The sequence below is a fragment of the Cupressus sempervirens genome, chromosome 6, assembly GCF_028749045.1.
Source record: "Cupressus sempervirens isolate cs-2001-9-10 chromosome 6, ASM2874904v1, whole genome shotgun sequence".
Taxonomy (NCBI): domain Eukaryota; kingdom Viridiplantae; phylum Streptophyta; class Pinopsida; order Cupressales; family Cupressaceae; genus Cupressus; species Cupressus sempervirens.
In genome coordinates this window covers 549,749,891-549,769,297 of record NC_143123.1, presented here as the reverse complement: position 1 = coordinate 549,769,297, position 19,407 = coordinate 549,749,891, and positions in this window count along the sequence as shown.

The following is a 19,407-nucleotide window of genomic DNA, read 5'->3' as shown; positions in this document are numbered from 1 at the left end:
TTTTCAAAATCTTGTTATACCCTAGTTATGCCCTGATCTCTATGTTGTTTAAATTTTATGAAATTCTAAAGGTTTGTCATCAACATAGTCTACAAAATACCCTAAGTATGTTAGAACCCTAGATTATGTTCAATTTTTTGAAAGGGTTTTCAAAATGCCTAAGTTCCTCACTTTTACGGTCTTACAGCATTCGGGCTTCCCGTAAGAGTGAAGTGCTTTCTTGCTCCTGTCTCCATGGATATGTCCTAATTATCATAAGGACGTAAAGGAAATCTTGTTCTATGGGTAAATGGTTGTGTGTCTCATGATAGCAGAGCAGTCCATTTTGGGGTTTCCCAATCATACGATTGATCTCTAGGCAGAGAGGCATAAAGGGTTTTCATTCTTTGTAAGTTACCATATGGTTCCATGGTGATGAGCTAACCCATATCAACAAAAGCAGTTCATTAAGGTGCCTCTGGCCATACATTTTCCTTTTGATTGTATGAGTGTAATATGTTTTAAAGTGGTTATGTTTTCTAATTTATTAGGGTACAAGTAATGTGTTGAGAAGATGGATAGAAAGGTGTAATGTTTTGATCTACACTCTCATGATTTGTTGAATGGTGTAAGAATGTAAATGCTTGTCACAGCATAAAGGTATATTAAAGAAACATCAAGAGGTTTTACATTTCTACAGTTAAGGGAAACCCGTAAGAGTGAGGTAAGGTTTTTTTTCATCTATGTGCTTCCACTATTTTGGTTTGCCAACAACCATAAAGTGATCTTATAAGGCACAATGTGTCATGTGGGACCTGATAAATTGCCACTTGGGCCCTAAGAAAAATGAATCAATTTGCGACACATCACAGTAGCAGCATGGACCCACACCCAACTCACAAGTCAGATGAAAGATTATTTGTCATCAGATCAACAATCATTGCCAAGTCGCTATGAGAAGTTGTGCACTATTTACCCAACATGACAAGCCAACCAAGGGACCCACCATCCTAGTATTAAAAAATACATTAAAATGTCTACCGTTAGATTGAGATGAAATCAATGCTCGTCACTATTTTACATAGGCAACATGCTCACTCTTTATGTATGGTGAGATAGTGACTAGGCAACACATGTCACGTGGGACCAAAAAAGGTTTAAGTTGGGCAAAAAATTATGGTCTCTGATCTTACAATGACTCCTTCATCATAGGATCTCAAGGTTATGAAGGAGGCTCTCTGATGTTACGCTCAAGGTTTAAGCACATAAAGATAATTACAAAGGCCCTACATTGCTTTGATTACCCTATATGAGCAGAAGATGGATTTGTAAAGCATTACGATGCTACGAGAAAAGCTTCTAGTGCATGTGCATAAAAGGAAGGAGGAAAGGCTTACGTTCTTAAGTCCAAAGCGACCCGCATATATGTGTAAGTAAGATGAGGATGGCTTTTCGTGTGTGCACCAAGAATGAAATGTAAGTACATAAAGGGGATCAGGCATAAGAGCATAATGATAAAGAAAAGGTAGCATATGGGCGTAAAACAAATTTTGAAGAGATGCTTTGCTACAATGAACCTCTTTTCATGTGACTGAGAGATGTAGTAGGAAGTGCTATGATGATATGCCAAGGGCCATTATCATAGGATCGTAATGTCAAGAGATTGTAAATCTAAAACAAGATGCATATGATGTAGGAAAGGATGTAGGGGCCCACCCAGGAAGTTGCCAATGAGATTTCGACAAGTGACAGTGGTTGATTGGAAGAATGAATAAAAATTAAAAGTTTAGAGATATTCAATGTGCAAATGCTGAAAGGTATATAAATTGAACAATATTATATAGTTTCGACTATATAGTTTTATTTTTCAATCTTATGCTCTGTTCAATCGAAGCATAATTTTCAAATTGGTCATAGGGGCATGATTTCTATTAGAAACATATAGTATGATATACCATTGGAACCAACAAGAGGTGAACTTTCCATTTCTATGATCAGATTTTGTGCAAGTAATAGTTAGAAGCCGCTATAGGCATATTTGTGTTTGTGGGGGCTTCTTAGTGAAGAATGCAGATTTGTGTTTCCAAATGAAATTGCAATCAGATATAATAATATTTCCATCAAATGTGATTTCATCATCAGTTAAAGGGAGATTTGATGGTTTTAATGTAGTTGGGAGCAATTATATTTTTCACCAGTAGAACAAATTATGAACTTCATGGAAAAAGTAGAAGTGACATGTTAAGATCAAATTTGAAGCTTCAGTACAGTTTATGATGAATTCTTAATATTTCTTCATGAGATATTTTGCTAATTTTTTAATGAGATATAACATATATTTCTACATCATTTATGGTTTTTGGTTGCGGGTAGATGAGGAAGTTTAGTTTTAGCAACTTCAGATCGAAGACATTTCTAGGGGGACAGATGTCAATTGCAGATTACAATCCCAGAAATATTTTCTCTTCTAAATATCCTTACTCTCTAATTCTTTGTAAGGGTTCCAATTCTTTGGATATTTTCTAAGGATTGTGAGACCAGTCAAGTTCCAATTCTTTGGATATTTTTTGAGAATTAGGAGACCAGTCTCGTTCCAATTTTTATGACTTGTGAGACCACAAGGTTGGCTCCAGGTTATGAGTTTTGATACCAATTTTTCCAGTATTCCTTTGTTATGAACAGCATTATTGTATTTCATTTGAAGCACTGTCATATCATACAGTCATTCATTTTGTATTTTATGGGTTTTGCATACAGATGATGTATTGTTTTCAAGGAAATTAATACCAGAGCTTCATTTCTTTTAGTTTCATTCTGATTCTTGTCTCCTCTCTCTACAATTTGCAATGTTTTGTGATTTAAGAACAAAGTACTTAACCCCTTTTGCAACCCTTTAAATTTGTATGTCTTATGTGTTTTACTATTGGAACAAAGAGCCAAGTAAATGCTTAATACATCTAACAGGGTTGCTAGTTATTTAAAGAGGATATTATGCTGAGATCCAAACTATCAATTGAATATCTTTCCCTTTATGTTTGAAGAATTAAAAGATTTTCCCTCACTTAGTTTATCAAATTCATGTGCTCTATTACTAGCTATTTCACCCATGATTGCTTGCACAAACATAGAAAATTAAGGGATTTTATTTGGTTTCTAGATTCAATTTTATTCCTTTACACTAGTACCATATAAATAATTTGAGGTCCACATGCCTAGGTCTTACAGAGCCTGAAGAAGAAGAAGGAATTATCCTTATATTTGGCCCAAAACTACAGTCAAGTGCATCCATTATAGGAATTTGCTAACCTTAGATTTATTGGTTTGGTTTCTTGGTTATTTTCAAAATAGTTAAATCAGGAGCCAACAAAATGGTGACTCTATTGGGGACTCTATGAAGTAATTCACTCTTAAAAGGACAAGAATCTCTAGTGTAAATTTATATATTTTAGTCTTGTATTTGGGCATGGTTTTTCCCATTTGAGTAGCCAACAAAATGGTGACTTTGTTGGAGACACAAGTTGTAAATGCTTGATAAGGAGCTGGAAATCTCTGATATATTTTACATATTCAGTTTTGTATGCAAGGTTTTGTGTTTCCCAGTGATGTTTTATCCAAGACTACAGTAGCTTTGAAAGTTGAAGAAAGATTGTATTCTCACAAGTGTTTCCATCATCAATCGGTTCAGCCTAGAATTTTTTTCAGAGTGTTGTATTGTTCAGATTCAAGAATGAACAACATGGTTTGTTCTCTGTTTTCAAGATTCTAAATCTATAAGAGTAGTTTAATGATTTGTGTTTTCCTACCATTGAAAGTTTGGTTCAGGTTTTGTCAAGTAACAAATCTTGTTTTATTTCTCATATTTATGGTTGGAAACTTTGTCTCTATACCAGTGTATCATACTTGATTTCATGTTTAAAAGTTGAAGGACTTTCAGTTGTATTGGCAGATTTGAAGCTCTTGTAGTTTCTTGGAAAAGAAGTGTTTTGACTAAGGTTCAATGTTGTGGTTTTTGCTATTATAAAAATCATGTTTGAAAGTGAATCACAACTGTGATTTATTTGTCCTTTTAAAGAATATGGTGGCTCTACAAGGTTTTCATCAGTGTGTGAAAGAGTATCAGTTCACATTTGTGCTAGAATTAGTAGAGGAAAGTTTGCATCAGCATTGAAGGTATTTTACTTTTCACGATTTTTATTTTCATGAAAGTTGAATGTTAAAATCAATACCTCAATTTAGTGATTTTTAGAACTAAAGAAAGAGGTGAAATTTTATTTTAAGATGGATTCATACATAGGGTCTGAGGTTAGTCTGCAATTTTCTGATAGTTTAAAAATTGTGGCTACTAATATTGTTATGTTGAATAAGCAAATCCACAATATGATTGTCAATATAGTTAGGGGGAAAATGGGATATCTTCAGGGTCTAAATGTTCAACAAGTTTATATAAAGTTTAAATCAGTAATTAGTATGATGCCTTTGCATTATAGATTGGAAGAATTTTCCCTACCTAGTGTTTTACTAGATGTTATAGCACCTGATTCAGTTAATTGGCCAACACCTATAAGGTTACACAAGCTTTTACAAGCTGAGAGATTCATTAGGGTGATGGAAAGTGATAATGATAGTGTTCATACTATTTCTCCTAATGATGATAATACATGTGCTAAAATTCAAGGTGATCATGAATGTAATGAATCGATAAATAATGGTAATCTATCTTCCGAGTGCAAAGAGATGGACTCAGCTTTTAGTGAATCAGAGGGTTGTAACTAGCACAAATAAGATGGATATGAAATTGAAAATGAGTCTTATGACAATGAATATGTGTTTGAAGAAGTTTGTCATAGTAGTAGAGGTAATGATTACCATGATGAGAATGAATATTGTGATGATTCTGATGTATCAGATTTTGATACTAATGTTCATATTGTTGTAAGTTCCTCATATCATCTAGAAAATAATCACAGCTAGGAGAAGATTTTTGAGGAATTCTTCTTGAGCGCTGATGAGATTTTAGATTTGTCAGCTCGTAAGTTTGAGAAATTTGTAAGTATATCTAAGGATGTATGTATTCTCCCTCATAGTTTTTCTTCATTTAGTCAAGTCACTTCCCCAATGTTTGATGTAGAAAAAGATACAGAATCTAAAAAATATTTATCAAACTTTGGAGGTGCATATGACAATGCCTCAGATGTATATGCACATGACGACTTGATACATGCAAGGGATGTGTTTGAGGGGAAGTTTGCTACTGTCTCAATGTTTTCTCATGCTGGTGATTGTAGATGAAGAGGAAAATAGTGAAAAAAATATTGTTGATTCTGAATTCCCTTTCTATACTAACAAGTCTTGTAATGATCAGCCTGATGGTAAGCTTACAAAGTTTAATTTTCCCTCTAATAGTATGTTAGATGAAGACAATGATTGTGATCGGCATATTTTGGATCAGCATTTTCAAGACAGTTTTTTAGAGTTGGTGACTAACCAAACTTTTCAATGTGAAGAGATTTCAGAAAGTTATAAATCTAATATGATGATTCATATTACTACAAAGAGGCAAGGATCAGATTTTACATACTCTTCACACCCGGATACACAAGGTGAGTTGCATTTTCTCAACATATGCAACTTGGTGAATGAAGTGGAATATGAATACTTTGTGTTTCCTCTTGATAGCATGCATCCATCATATGTTTATGATGGTTCTCAGTTTGATTTTTATATTCAAGAGCATGTCGATTCACAATTTCATAGTGAGCAAGACAAAGAAATTGATTCAAGTTTTTATATGCACTATGAAAGTAATGATGATAGTTTTGTTTTTCCTAATGAAGTAATTGAAAGTGTTGATGTGTTGGGTGAAACAAAGGACAATGAAAGTTTTAGTTTAGCTCAAGAAAATGTTAATGAGAATCAAGTATATGATAGAGGTAGGAAGTTTTGATAAGTTTCGGTGCCTCGGGGTCACCATCTTGTACAATTAGAATAGGTTTCATGCTTTCAATTTTTGTTCAAAGAAATTTTGAGTGGTCTTCTTCTTCCAAAGATCTGATTTCTTACCATGCCCACAAGGGGCATGCATCCCTAGAAAGAGCCACTAGTGGTCTAATTTTTCACAGTGTAGAAAAATTCCAAAAATATGTGTGAAAATCCTATAATCCTTGTGTCCTACAAATTAGGGTTTCTCTTTTTATAATTTTTCAAAATCTTTTGTTACCCTAGTTATGTCTTGACCTCTATGTGGTTTTAATTTTATTAAATTCTCAAGGTTTATCATCAACATAGTCTGCAAAATGCCCTAAGTATGTTAAAACCCTAAGTTATGTTCAATTTTTTGAAAGGGTTTACAAAATACCTAAGTTACTCTCTTTTACAATCTTACAGTGTTCGGGCTTCCCGTAAGAGTGAAGTACTTTCTTGCTCCTATCTCTGTGGATAAGTTCTCCTGATTAGTGTAAGGGTGTAAAGGAAATCTTGGTCTACGGGTACAGCGTTGTGTGTCTCGTGATAGCAGAGCAGTCCATTTTGGGGTTTCTTGATCATACGATTGATCTTTTGGCAGAGAGGCATAAGGGGATTTCATTCTTTGTAAGTTATCTTATGATTCCACAATGATGAGTTAACCCGTATCAATGAAAGAAAATCATTAAGGTGCCTTCGGCCATATGTTTTCCTTTTGATCGTATGAGCGTAATATGTTTTAAAGTGGTTATGTTTGTTGATTTATGGGGGTACAAGTAATGTGTTGAGCAAATGGGCAAAAAGGTGTAATTTTTTGAACGACACTCTCATAATTTGTTGAATGGCATAAGAACATAAAGGCTTGTCACAGCATAAAAGTATATTAAAGAAAAATCAAATGGTTTTATGTTTCTACAATTAAGGGAAACCTGTAAGAGTGAGGTAAGGTTTTTCTTCATCTACATGCTTCCACTATTTTGGTTTGCAAACAATCGTAAAGTGATCTTATAAGGCACAATGTGTCATGTGGGACCTAGTAAATTTCCACTTAGGCCCTAAGAAGAATGAATCAAGTTGCAACACATCACAGTAGCAGCATGGACCCACACCCAGATCACAAGTTAGATGAAAGATTGTTTGTTGTCAAATCAAGATCAAATCAACTATCATTGCCAAGTCACTATGAGAAGTTGTGCATTGTTTACCCAACGCGACATGGTGACCAAGGGACCCACCATCCTAGTATTAAAAATTTCATTAAAATGTCTACCATCATAGTAAGATGAAATCAATCAATATGCTCACTCTTTATGTATGGTGAGATAGTGACTAGACAACACATGTCATATGGGACTAGAAAAGGTTTAAGTTGGGAAGTAAATTATGATCTCTAATCTTACGATGACTCCTTTATCATAGGATCTCAAGGTTATGAAGGAGGCTCTTCGATGTTATGCTCAGTGCGTAAGCACATAAAGATAATTGTAAAAGCCCTGCGTTGCTCCAATTACACCATATGGGTTGATTATGGATTTGTAAAGCATTACAATGCTACAGGGAAAGCTTCTAGTGCATGTGCGTAAAAGGAAGGAGGATAGGTTTACATTCTTATGTCCAAAGTAGCCCATGTATATGAGTAAGTAAGATGAGGATGGATTTTTGTGTGTGTGCAAGGAATGAAACATAAGTGCATAAAGCAGATCAGGCATAAGAGCATAATGATAAAACAAAGGTAGCGTATGGACGTAAAACAAATTTTGAAGAGATACGATGCTACGACGAGCCTCTTTTCGTGTGATTGGGAGATGTAGTAGGAAGTGCTATGATGTTATGCCAAGGGCCATTATCATAGGATCATAATCTCAGGAGATCGTAAAGCTAAAACAAGATGCATACGATGCAGGAAAGGATGTAGGGGCCCGCCTAGGAAGTTGCCAATGAGATTTCAACAGGTAGCAATGGTTGATTGGTAGAATGAATAAAAATTAAAATTTTAGAGATATTCAACATGTAGATGTTGAAAGGGATATAAATTGAATAATATTATATAGTTTCAACTATATAGTTTTATTTTTCAATCTTATGCTCTGTTCAGTCTGGGAGCCAGATTTTCAAATTGGTCATAGGGGCATGATTTCTATCAGAAACCTATAGCATGATATACCTTTAGAACTAGCAAGAGGTGAACTTTCCATTCCCAGGATCATATTTTGTGCAGGTAATAATTAGAAGTAGCTATAGGCAATTTTGTGTTTGCGGGGGCTTCTTAGTGAAGAATGTAAATTTGTGTTTCCAAATGAAATTGCAATCAGATATAATAAGATTTTCATCAAATGTGATTTCATCATCAGTTAAAGGGAGATTTAATGTTTTTAATGTAGTTGGGAGAAATTATGTTTTTTTCCATTAGAACAGATGAACTTCATGGCAAAAGTAGAAGTGACATGTTAAGATCAAATTTGAAGCTTCAATATAGTTTATGATGAATTATTTATATTTCTCCATGAGATATTTTGCTAATTTTTTAATGAGATATATCATATATTTTTGCATCATTTATGGTTTTTGGTTGTAGGTAGATGAGGAAGTTTAGTTTCAGCAACTTCAGATTGAAGACATTTCTAGGGGGACAGATGTCAATTGTAGATTACAATCCTAGAAATATCTTATCTTATATATATCCTTCCTCTCTATTCTTTGTATGGGTTCCAATTCTTTGGATATTTTTTGAGGATTATGAGACTAGTTAGGTTCCAATTCTTTGGAGATTTTATGAGACTTAGGAGACCAGTCTCATTCCATTTTTTATGACTTGTGAGACCACAAGGTTGGCTCCAGGCTTAGAGTTGTGATACCAATTTTCCTAGTATTCCTCTATTATGAACAGCATTATTGTATTTATTTTGAAGCATTGTCATTTCATACAATCATTCATTTTGTATTTTCTAGGTTTTGGCATATAGATTATGTATTGTTTTCAAGGAAATTAATACAAGAGCTTCATTTCTTTTAGTTTTATGCTGATTCTCATCTCCTCTCTCTATAATTTGCAATATTTTGTGGTTTAAGAACAAAGTACTTAACCCCTTTTGTAGCCCTTTAAAGTTGTATGTCTTATGTGTTTTACTATTGGAACAAAGAGCCAAGTAAATTCTTAATACATCTGACAGAGTTGCTGGTTATTTGAAGAGGATATTATGCTAAGATCCAAATTATCAATTGAATATCTTTCCCTTTATGTTTGAAGAATTAAAAGAGTTTCCCTCACTTAGTTTATCAGATTAATGTGATTTTTTTCTAGCTATTTCATCCATGAATGCTTGCATAAACATAGAAGATTAAGGAATTTTATTTGTTTTCTAGATTCAGTTATATGCCTTTACACTAGTACCATATAAAGAATCTGAGGTCCACCCACCTAGGTCTTACAGATCCTAAAGAAGAAGGAATTATCCTTATAGTTAGCCCAAGATTGTAGTCAAGTGCATCCACTATAGGAATTTGCTAACCTTAGATGTATTGGTCTAGTTTCTTGGTTATTTTAAAAACTATTAAATCAGGAGCCAACAAAATGGCAACTCCGTTGGGGACTCTATGAAGTAATTCACTGTTAAAAGGACAAGAATCTTTGGTGTAAATTTATATATTTCAATCTTGTATTTTGGCATGGTTTTTCCCATCCGAGTAGCCAACAAAATGGTGACTCTACTGGGGACACAAGTTGTAAATGCTTAATAAGGAGCTGGAAATCTCTGATATATTTTGCATATTCAATTTTGTATGCAAGGTTTTGTGTTTCCCAGTGATGTTTTATCTAGGACTGCAACAACTTTGAAGGTTGAAGAAAGATTGTATTGTCACAAGTGTTTCCATCATTAGTCAGTTCAGCCTGGAAGTTTTTTTAGAGTGTTGTAGTGTTTAGAGTCAAGAATGAACAACATGGTTTGTTCTCTGTTTTCAAGATTGTAAATCTATAAGAGTGGTTTGATGATCTTTGTTTTCCTACCATTGAAAGTCTAGTTTAGATTTTTTCAAGTAACAAATCTTGTTTTATTTCTTATATTTATGGGTGGCAACTCTTTCTCTATGCTAGTGTATCCTAGTTGATTTCATGTTTAAAAGTTGAAGGACTTTCAGTTGTATTGGCAGATTTGAAGCTCTTGTTAGTTTCTTGGAAAAGAAGTGTTTTGACTAAGGTTTAGTGTTGTTGTTTCTGCTGTTATAAAAATCATGTTTGAAGGTGAATCACAGTTGCGATTTATTTGTCATTTTAAAGAAAGTGGTGGCTCTACAAGGTTTTCATCAATTTGTGAAAGAGTATCAATTCACATTTGTGCTAGAATCAGCAGAGGAAAGTTTGCATCAGCACTAAAGGTATTTTACTTTTCATGAGTTTCATTTTCATGAAAGTTGAATGTTAAAATCGGTACCTCAATTTAGTGATTTTTAGCACTAAAGAAAGAGGTGAAATTTTATTTTAAGATGGATTCATACATTAGGTCTAAGGTTAGTTTGCAATTTTCTGATAGTTTGAAAATTGTGGCTACTAATATTGTTATGTTGAATAAGAAAATCCACAATATGATTGTCAATATAGTTAGGGAGAAAATGGGAAATCTTCAGGGTCTAAACAGTCAAAAAATTTATATAAAGTTTAAATTAGTAATCAGTATGATGCCTTTTCATTCTAGACCAGAGGAATTTTCCCTACCTAGTATTTTCCTAGATGTTATAGCACCTGATTCAATTAATTGGCCAGCACCTATAAGGTTACAAGAGCTTTTACAAGCTGAGATATTCATTAGGGAGATGGAAAGTGATAATGATAGTGTTCATACTATGTCTCCTAATGATGATAATACATGTGCTAAAAGTCAAGGTGATCATGAATGTAATGAATCCATAAATAATGGTAATCTATCTTCCGAGTGTGAAGAGATGGATTCAGCTTTTAGTGAATCAGAGGGTTGTGACCAACATAAAGAAGACTGATATGAAATAGAAAATGAGTCTTATGAAAATGAATATGGGTTTGAAGAAGTTTGTCATAGCAGTAGAGGTAATGATTACCATGATGAGAATGAATATTGTGATGATTCTGATGTTTTAGATTTTGATACTAATGTTGTTGTTGTAATTTCTTCATATCATCCAAAAAATAACCACAGCCAGGAGAAGATTTGTGAGGAAGTCTTCTTGAGCCCTTAAGAGATTTTAGATTTGTTGGCTCATGAGTTTGAGAAATTTGTAAGTACTTCTAAGGGTGTTTGTATTTTCCCTCAATTTTTCTTCATTTAGTCAAATCACTTCCCCAATGTTTAATGTAGAAAAAGATACAGAATTTGAAAAATCTTTATCAAACTTTGGAGGTGCATATGACAACACCTCAAATGTATATGCACATGACAACTTGATAGATGTAGGGGATGTTTTTGAGGGGAGGTTTTCTACTATCTCAATGTTTTCTCATGCTGGTGATTGCAATGCAATATGTTTTTATACTTCAAATGAAGAGGAAAATAGTGAAAATAATATTGCTGATTTTGAGTTTCCTTTTTATACTGACAAGTCTTGTAATGATCATCCTAATGGTAAGTTTAAAAATTTTAATTTTCCCTCTAACAGTATGTTAGATAAAAACAATGACTTTGATCAGCATATTTTGGATCAACATTTTCAGAATAGTTTTTTAGAGTTGGTGACTAACCAAATTTTTTAGTGCGAAGATATTTCAGCAAGTTGTAAATCTAATATGATGAGTGATATGATTGCAAAGAGGCAGGGATCAAATTTTACATACCCTTCACACCCGGATACACAAGGTGAGTTGCATTTTCTCGACATATGCAACTTGGTGAACGAAGTGGAATATGAATACTTTGTGTTTCCTCTTGATAGTATGCATTTTTCATATGTTTATGATGGTTCTCAGCTTGATTTTTATTTTCAAGAGCATGCTAATTCACAATTTCATAGTGAGCAAGAAGAAGAAATTGATTCAAGTTTTTATATGCACTATGAAAGTAATGGTGATAATTTTTTTTTTCCTAACAAAGTGATTGAAAGTACTGATGTGTTGGGTGAAACAAAGGACAATGAAAATTTTAGTTTGCCTCAAGAAGATGTTAATGAGAATTAGGTATATGACAAAGGTAGGAAGCTTTGAGAAGTTTTGGTGGCCCGGGTCACCATCTTGTATAGTTAGTATAGGTTTCATGCTTTTAGTTTTTGTTCGAAGAAATTTTGAGTGGTCTTCTTCTTCTAGAGATCTGATTTCTTGCCATGCCCACAAGGGGCATGCATCCCCAGATAGAGCCACTAGTGGTCTAATTTTTCATAGTGTAGACAAATTCCAAAAATATCTGTGAAAATCATATAATCCTTGTGTCCTACAGATTAGGGTTTCTCTTTTTATAATTTTTCAAAATCTTGTGTTACCCTAGTTATGCCCTGATCTCTATGTTGTTTGAATTTTATTAAATTCTCAAGGTTTTTCATCAACATAGTCTGCAAAATGCCCTAAGTATGTTAAAACCCTAGGTTATGTTCAATTTTTTGAAAGGGTTTGCAAAATGCCTAAGTTCCTCTCTTTTATGATCTTATGGTGTTTGGGCTTCCCATAAGAGTGAAGTGTTTTCTTGCTTCTATCTCTGTGGATACGTTCTCGTAATTAGCATAAGGACGTAAAGGCAATCCTAGTCTATGAGTACATGATGGTGTGTCTCATGATAGCAGAGCAGCCTATTTTGGGGTTTCCCAATCATATGATTGATCTTTGGGCGAAGAGGCATAAAGGGTTTTCATTCTTGTAAGTTGTCTTACAGTTCCACGATGATGAGTTAACCCGTATCAGTGAAAGCAGTTCATTAAGGTGCCTTTGGCCATACATTTTCCTTTTGATCATATGAGTGTAATATGTTTTAAAGTGGTTATATTTTCTGATTTACGGGGGTACAAGTAAGGTGTTGAGCAGATGGGCAGAAAGGTGTAATGTTTTGATCTACGCTCTCATAATTTTTTGAATGGCGTAAGAACATAAAGGTCCATCATAGTGTAAAGGTAAATTTAAGAAACATCAAATGGTTTTACATTTCTACAATTAAGGTAATCACATAAGAGTGAGGTAAAGTTTGTTTTCATCTTGTTGGTAAACAGATTTTTCACTAAAGAAATTGCCCAACAGAGTGTATGTGGCAAATTGTTTACAATAGTTGGATAGGCCCTTGATATCCGGCCTTCCTCTGCATTTAGAGGGGCAGCTCCCTCGTAAGATGAAATTTTAGATTTTTCAATAAAGATAAGAAGAACTTAGAAAATAGAAAAGAAAACCATTGATAGCGAATGCACCACACGCCTTCAACGTTTTCATAAAAATGATGTAAACTATTAATGAGAGCTATCAAGGACTACGCTTGAGAACTTTCATCAACACAATGCTAATTCAATCATCCACAAATACTCACATCATACCATGAAAGTAATCATAGATGAATCAACACTTTAACAATCCAGATTCCTTGGAAAGAGAACGCTAAATGTACTTTCTTTTATTTCTTGCACCAAGAAAGAAAGAAATAACTGATTACACAAAAACAAAAATTGTACACACTTTCCAAAAATTGCTTTATGATCAGAGCATCAGTGTTCCCCTGTATCCAAGTCCCAAAAAAAATCCCTTTTTACATTGATTTTTAGGAATTTATAACCAAACCTAGATTAACCAACTTTTCAGGTTCGTAACTACCTCAAGAGTTAGAGTTTTTAATTTGGCAAGCATTTGAAAACTAACTCTAACTCTAACCTATATCACTAAAACTCTAGATCCTAACTGCAGTTACAATAAGTGACATAGGTCACTTTTCACTGTAAGGTAATTAAAATTCTACCTCAGAGAAGAGACCACAATGTTGATTTTACTGAGGTAGTCTTCTATGACATTAATCATATTAGATGATTCCTTGGACGAGCTCATTTAAATACTTGTTGCATGGTAGAATTTGATCAAACACTGAGCATAATTACTTTCTTGAGCTTTTTCAAATGTAGTTCTTTTACATCACACCTTGGATGTTCTGATTATGTTGTCACATTTGGTGTGAAGTTTCATCAAACAGTTCATAAGTTTTTCCATTATATCTGGCTCACTTCAATTGGACATTTGATCAAACATATGAGGCCCATGTGCATATGAATATATATTATACTATGTACTTCACCCACTGAATCTTTAAGAAATCATAAACATTCTTCAAACTCTGTGAATACAAAATCCACCATGTGTTTGCTAAGACATTCTCTTTTAATTTCCTTTCCTATTGCAAAGCATTGACTATCTCACTACACTTTTCTGCCTTGTATTATTGGTTTTCCAATTCAGTCCCAACAATCTTTAGAATAAGTGGTATCCCATTGCAAATATCCAGGATTTTGTCCACGTCTTTGATATGAATATGATTATCTATTTTATTGCAAAGAAATCTTATGGCATCACTGTTGGGGAGGGATTCGACAAGATATCCATGGTGGAACCTTTTCTTAAACATGTTTCTAGCTTTCAAGTTTCTTTCTATTAAAAGAAGTCTATTATACTTGCCATGGCATTCCAAATCTTGTGGCAAAAGTTCTTTGAGGTCTTCTACTCGAAGAACATTGTCAATAAACAAAAACACTGGCTTTCTTTCTTCCTGAAAAAGCTCTCCTTAAGTGGTCCCTGCCTTCTTCTTTGTCTCTTAAATCTATTGCTCTTCCACAGTTGTAGTTGGGGAAGGCATCCTTCAAAATCTACCCCTTTTGCTTCTTCTTTTTTTTTTAATTTCATTTTTCTGAGGATCACTATCCATTACAACTTTGCAACAGTTGTAGCCACTCAAATTCAATCTTGAATATACGACGTTTGAAAGATATGTTTTCCCAATCCCACCAATGCCATATATGACCACAGCCCTGAATTGCTCATCCTGCTTGCTCGTGTGCAACATGTCCTCTACTTGTCTTTCTCAAACTTCAAGACCATCACAGGTTGGGTTGGGGATGTATGATGAGATACATATTGAAATTCGAATCTCACATTATGCCTATAGCGTGAGACATCTCCTTCATTTTTTTGGGTGAAGATAGAAACATTTTATCAAACAGTTCGGGTGTATCCTCCGATTTTCAAAAACAGTCCATGCTTTGGCTCTTTGAGAAGAACTTTGTAATTCAAAAATGTCAATGAATGCAACACTTTAGTTGCTTCATCATCTTTCAAATTAAATTGTGATTTAATCTCATCATAACTGAGTCTCTCAAATTCATTGAATAGCATTAACAAAGATGACTGATAAGGTGATAATATCATCTCTATTGTCTGGGCAGTGAACTTGCCTTCAACGATGCAGGGACCAAGAGAGAACATCCATTTAAGTTTGCGACCCTTAGTTTCAATAAAGAAGAAATTTTTATTTTTGTTTTACATTTGTACATTTAGCCAATTCAATAGGAAGATTGATATTAGTTGATGTATAGACTGGCCAAAATCCTGTAGTAAGGACAGTAACGCTTAAGTCTAATCCAACATGAATGTTTTCTCTGTTGAGATAAGCAGCCAGTTTGTGTTGCATATCCATTTTCAAAGACAAGTCCTTGACCATCCTCTCCACCTTTGCTGTATACTGTGACCCATTTTGCTTCTTCAATTTTATTAGCCTACTTTGTTTAGTACAAATATGTTGTGATAATGGTAATATCAACAACTTTGATTCATGAATGTCTTGAAAACATTAATTACGGCAGCTCGTTGATTTCAGCAATCCTGTCAAAATGATGCAACCTGCATTTGTTATGAATGCCCTCATCAACCATTTTCTTCTCCTGCACTATGAATGACATTCCGTTCTCTTTGAAAATAAGAGTTCAGGTTGGGTTCTTGAAACCTCCAGGTTAAGATTAAGGCAAATAGTTTGAGTACGGGGAGAGAGAAGATTTTAGTACGTGGAGAGAGAAAAAGTGAAACTCAAACCCATAACCAAAACTCGTACTTCTCTCTAAAGGTTGGAGTACATGGAGAGAGAAAAGTACGTGGAGAGAGAGGATTGAGGGAGAAAAAGTAATCAAAACTCAAACCTGAACTTCTCTCTAGAAGTTAAAGTACAGGAGAGAGAATAGTTTGAATAGTGAAAAATACTCTCTCTCTCTATCTCTCTCCAGTTTTCCAAAATTAATCTAATTAACTCTCTCGTAAAAATTATCCGGGCAACACATCTACATGCTTCTGTTGTTTCGGTTGTGAACAACCATAAAGCAATCTTATAAGGCACAACGTGTCATGTGGGACCTTATAAATTGCCACTTGGGCCCTACGAAGAATGAATCAGATTGCAACACATCACAGTAGTAGAATGGGCCCATGCCCAACTCACAAGTCAGATGAAAGATTGTTTGCCGTTAGATCAAGATTAGATCAATGATCATCGCCAAGTCGCTATGAGAATTTTGCATTGTTTACCTAATGCGACATGGTAACCAAGGGACCCACCATCCTGGTATCAAAAATTGCATTAAAATGTCTACCGTTAGATCAAGATGAATCAATGGTTGTCACTATTTTGCATAGGGAACATGCTCACTCTTTATGTATGGTGAGATAGTGACTAGACAACACGTGTCATATGGGACCATAAAAGGTTTAAGTTGGGCAGAAAATTATGGTCTCTAATCTTACAATGACTCCTTCATCGTAGGATCTCAAGGTTATGAAGTACGTTCTCTGATGTTACGATTAGGGTGTAAGCACGTTAAGATAATTGCAAAGGCCCTACATTGCTTCGATTACCCCATATGGGTAGAAGATGGATTTGTAAAGCATTACAATGCTACGGAGAAAGCTTCTAGCGAATGTGTGTAAAAGGAAGGAGGATAGGCTTATGTTCTTACGTCCAAAGTAGCCCACATATATGCGTAAGTAAGATGAGGATGGATTTTCATGTGTGCAACAAGAATGAAATGTAAGTGCGTAAAGGGGATCAGGCATAAGAGTGTAATGATAAAGCAAAGGTAGCGTATGGGTGTAAAACAAATTTTGAAGAGATATGATGCTACGATGAGCCTCTTGTCATGTGATCGACAGATGCAGTAGGAAGCGCTACGATGTTATGCCAAGGGCCATTATCATAGGATCGTAATGTCAGGAGATCATAAAGCTAAAACAAGATGCATACAATGCAGGAAAGGATGTAGGGGCCCGCCCAAGAAGTTGCCAATGAGATTTTGACAAGTGGCAGTGGTTGATTGGAAGAATAAATAAAAACTAAAAGTTTAGAGATATTCAATATGCAGATTTTGAAAGGGATATAAATTGAATAATATTATATAGTTTCCACTATATAGTTTTATTTTTCAATCTTATGCTCTATTCAGTCCGGGAGCCAGATTTTCAAATTGGTCATAAGGGCATGATTTCTATCAAAAACATACAGTATTATATAGAATTGGAACCAGCAAGAGGTGAAATTTCCATTTCCAGGATCAGATTTGTGCAGGTAATAATCAAAAGTAGCTATAGGCAATTTTGTGTTTTCGGGGGCTTCTCAATGAGGAATGCATATTTGTGCTTCTAGATGAAATTGCAATCAGATATAATCAATTTTTTATCAAATTTGATTTCATCATTAGTTAAAGGGAGATTTGATGGTTTTAATGTAGTTGGGAGCAATTATGTTTTTTGCTAGTAGAACAGATGAACTTCACGGCAAAAGTAGAATTGACATGTTAAGATCAAATTTGAAGCTTTAGTACAGTTTATGATGAATTCTTGATATTTCTCCATGAGATATTTTTCTAATTGTTTAATGAGATGTATCAGATATTTCTGCATCATTTATGATTTTTGGTTGTAGGTAGATGAGGAAGTTTAGTTTCAGCAACTTCAGATTGAAGACATTTCTATGGGGACAGATGTTGATTGCAGATTACAATCCTAGAAATATCTTCTCTTCTATATATCCTTCCTCTTTGCTCTTTGTAAGGGTTCCAATTATTTGGATATTTTCTAAGGATTGTGAGACCAAATAGGTTCCAATTCATTGAAGATTTTCTGAGAATTAGGAGACCAATCTGGTTCCAATTTTTATGACTTGTGAGACCACAAGGTTGGCTCTAGTTTTAGAGTTGTGATACCAATTTTCCTAGTATTCCTTTGTTATGAATAGAATTATTGTATTTCTTTTGAAGCATTGTCATATCATACAATCATTCATTTTTTATTTTTTTGGTTTTGGCATACAGATGATGTATTGTTTTCAAAGAAATTAATACAAGAGCTTCATTTATTTTAGTTTCATTTTGATTCTCATCTCCTCTCTCTATAATTTGAAATGTTTTGTGGTTTAAGAACAAATTTGATTCTCATCTCCTCTCTCTATAATTTGCAATGTTTTGTGGTTTAAGAACAAAGTACTTAACCCCTTTTGCATCCCTTTAAAGCTATATGTCTTATGTGTTTTACTATTGGAACAAAGATTCTTAATACATTTGATAAGGTTGATGGTTATTTGAAGAGGATATTATAATAAATATGAAGTCTTTGTGAATAGTGATGTCTATTTGCAAGTTAGATAGATAGATCAAATGTCTAAATATATGAGTATATTAGGATATCCATCTATATGTTAAGGTTTAGTTGATGCCCAATGGATAAGGGACTAGTCAACTTAGAGATTGCATGTCCTCTATTGTTGCATACCCAAGTTATGTTGAGATCCAAATTATTAATTGAATATCTTTCCCTTTATGTCTGAAGAATTAAAAGAGTTTCCCTCACTTAGTTTATCAGATTCATGTGCTCTGTTACTAGCTATTTCACCCATGAATGCTTTCATAAACATAGAAGATTAAGGGATTTTATCTGTTTTCCAAATTCATTTATATGCCTTTACACTAGTACCATATAAAGAATTTGAGGTCCACCTGCCTAGGTCTTACAAAGCCTGAAGAAGAAGAAGGAATTATCTTTATAGTTGGCCCAAGACTGCAATCAAATGCATCCATTATGGGAATTTTCTAACCTTAGATGTATTGGTCTGGTATCTTGGTTATTTTCAAAACTGTTAAATCAAGAGCCAACACCCTTGAATGGTTTGTATAATTGGTTGTCCATGGTTTTTCCATAAAACTAGATCTCTTTGGAAATCTACTCAATAGTTTAGGCGATATAAAGCATTTAGAAGCTCCAGTATCAATTAAAATAGAAATAGCATTTTCGTAGATCTTACCCGAAGTTTTGATTGATCCTATTTGTTGTTATGCTTGTCGATTGTCAAGTTTTGCATGAATCCTTTGTTGATAAAAATGTTGCTAATGTGGAAGGGGTGGTTGGGGTAGCTGATTAGTGTTGGTCTTAATAGGGCATTTATTAGCATAATGATCTCCTTTGCAAGTAAAGCATCCTGAAGGTAGCCCCTTCTTTTCACTACCCTTATTATTCTTATC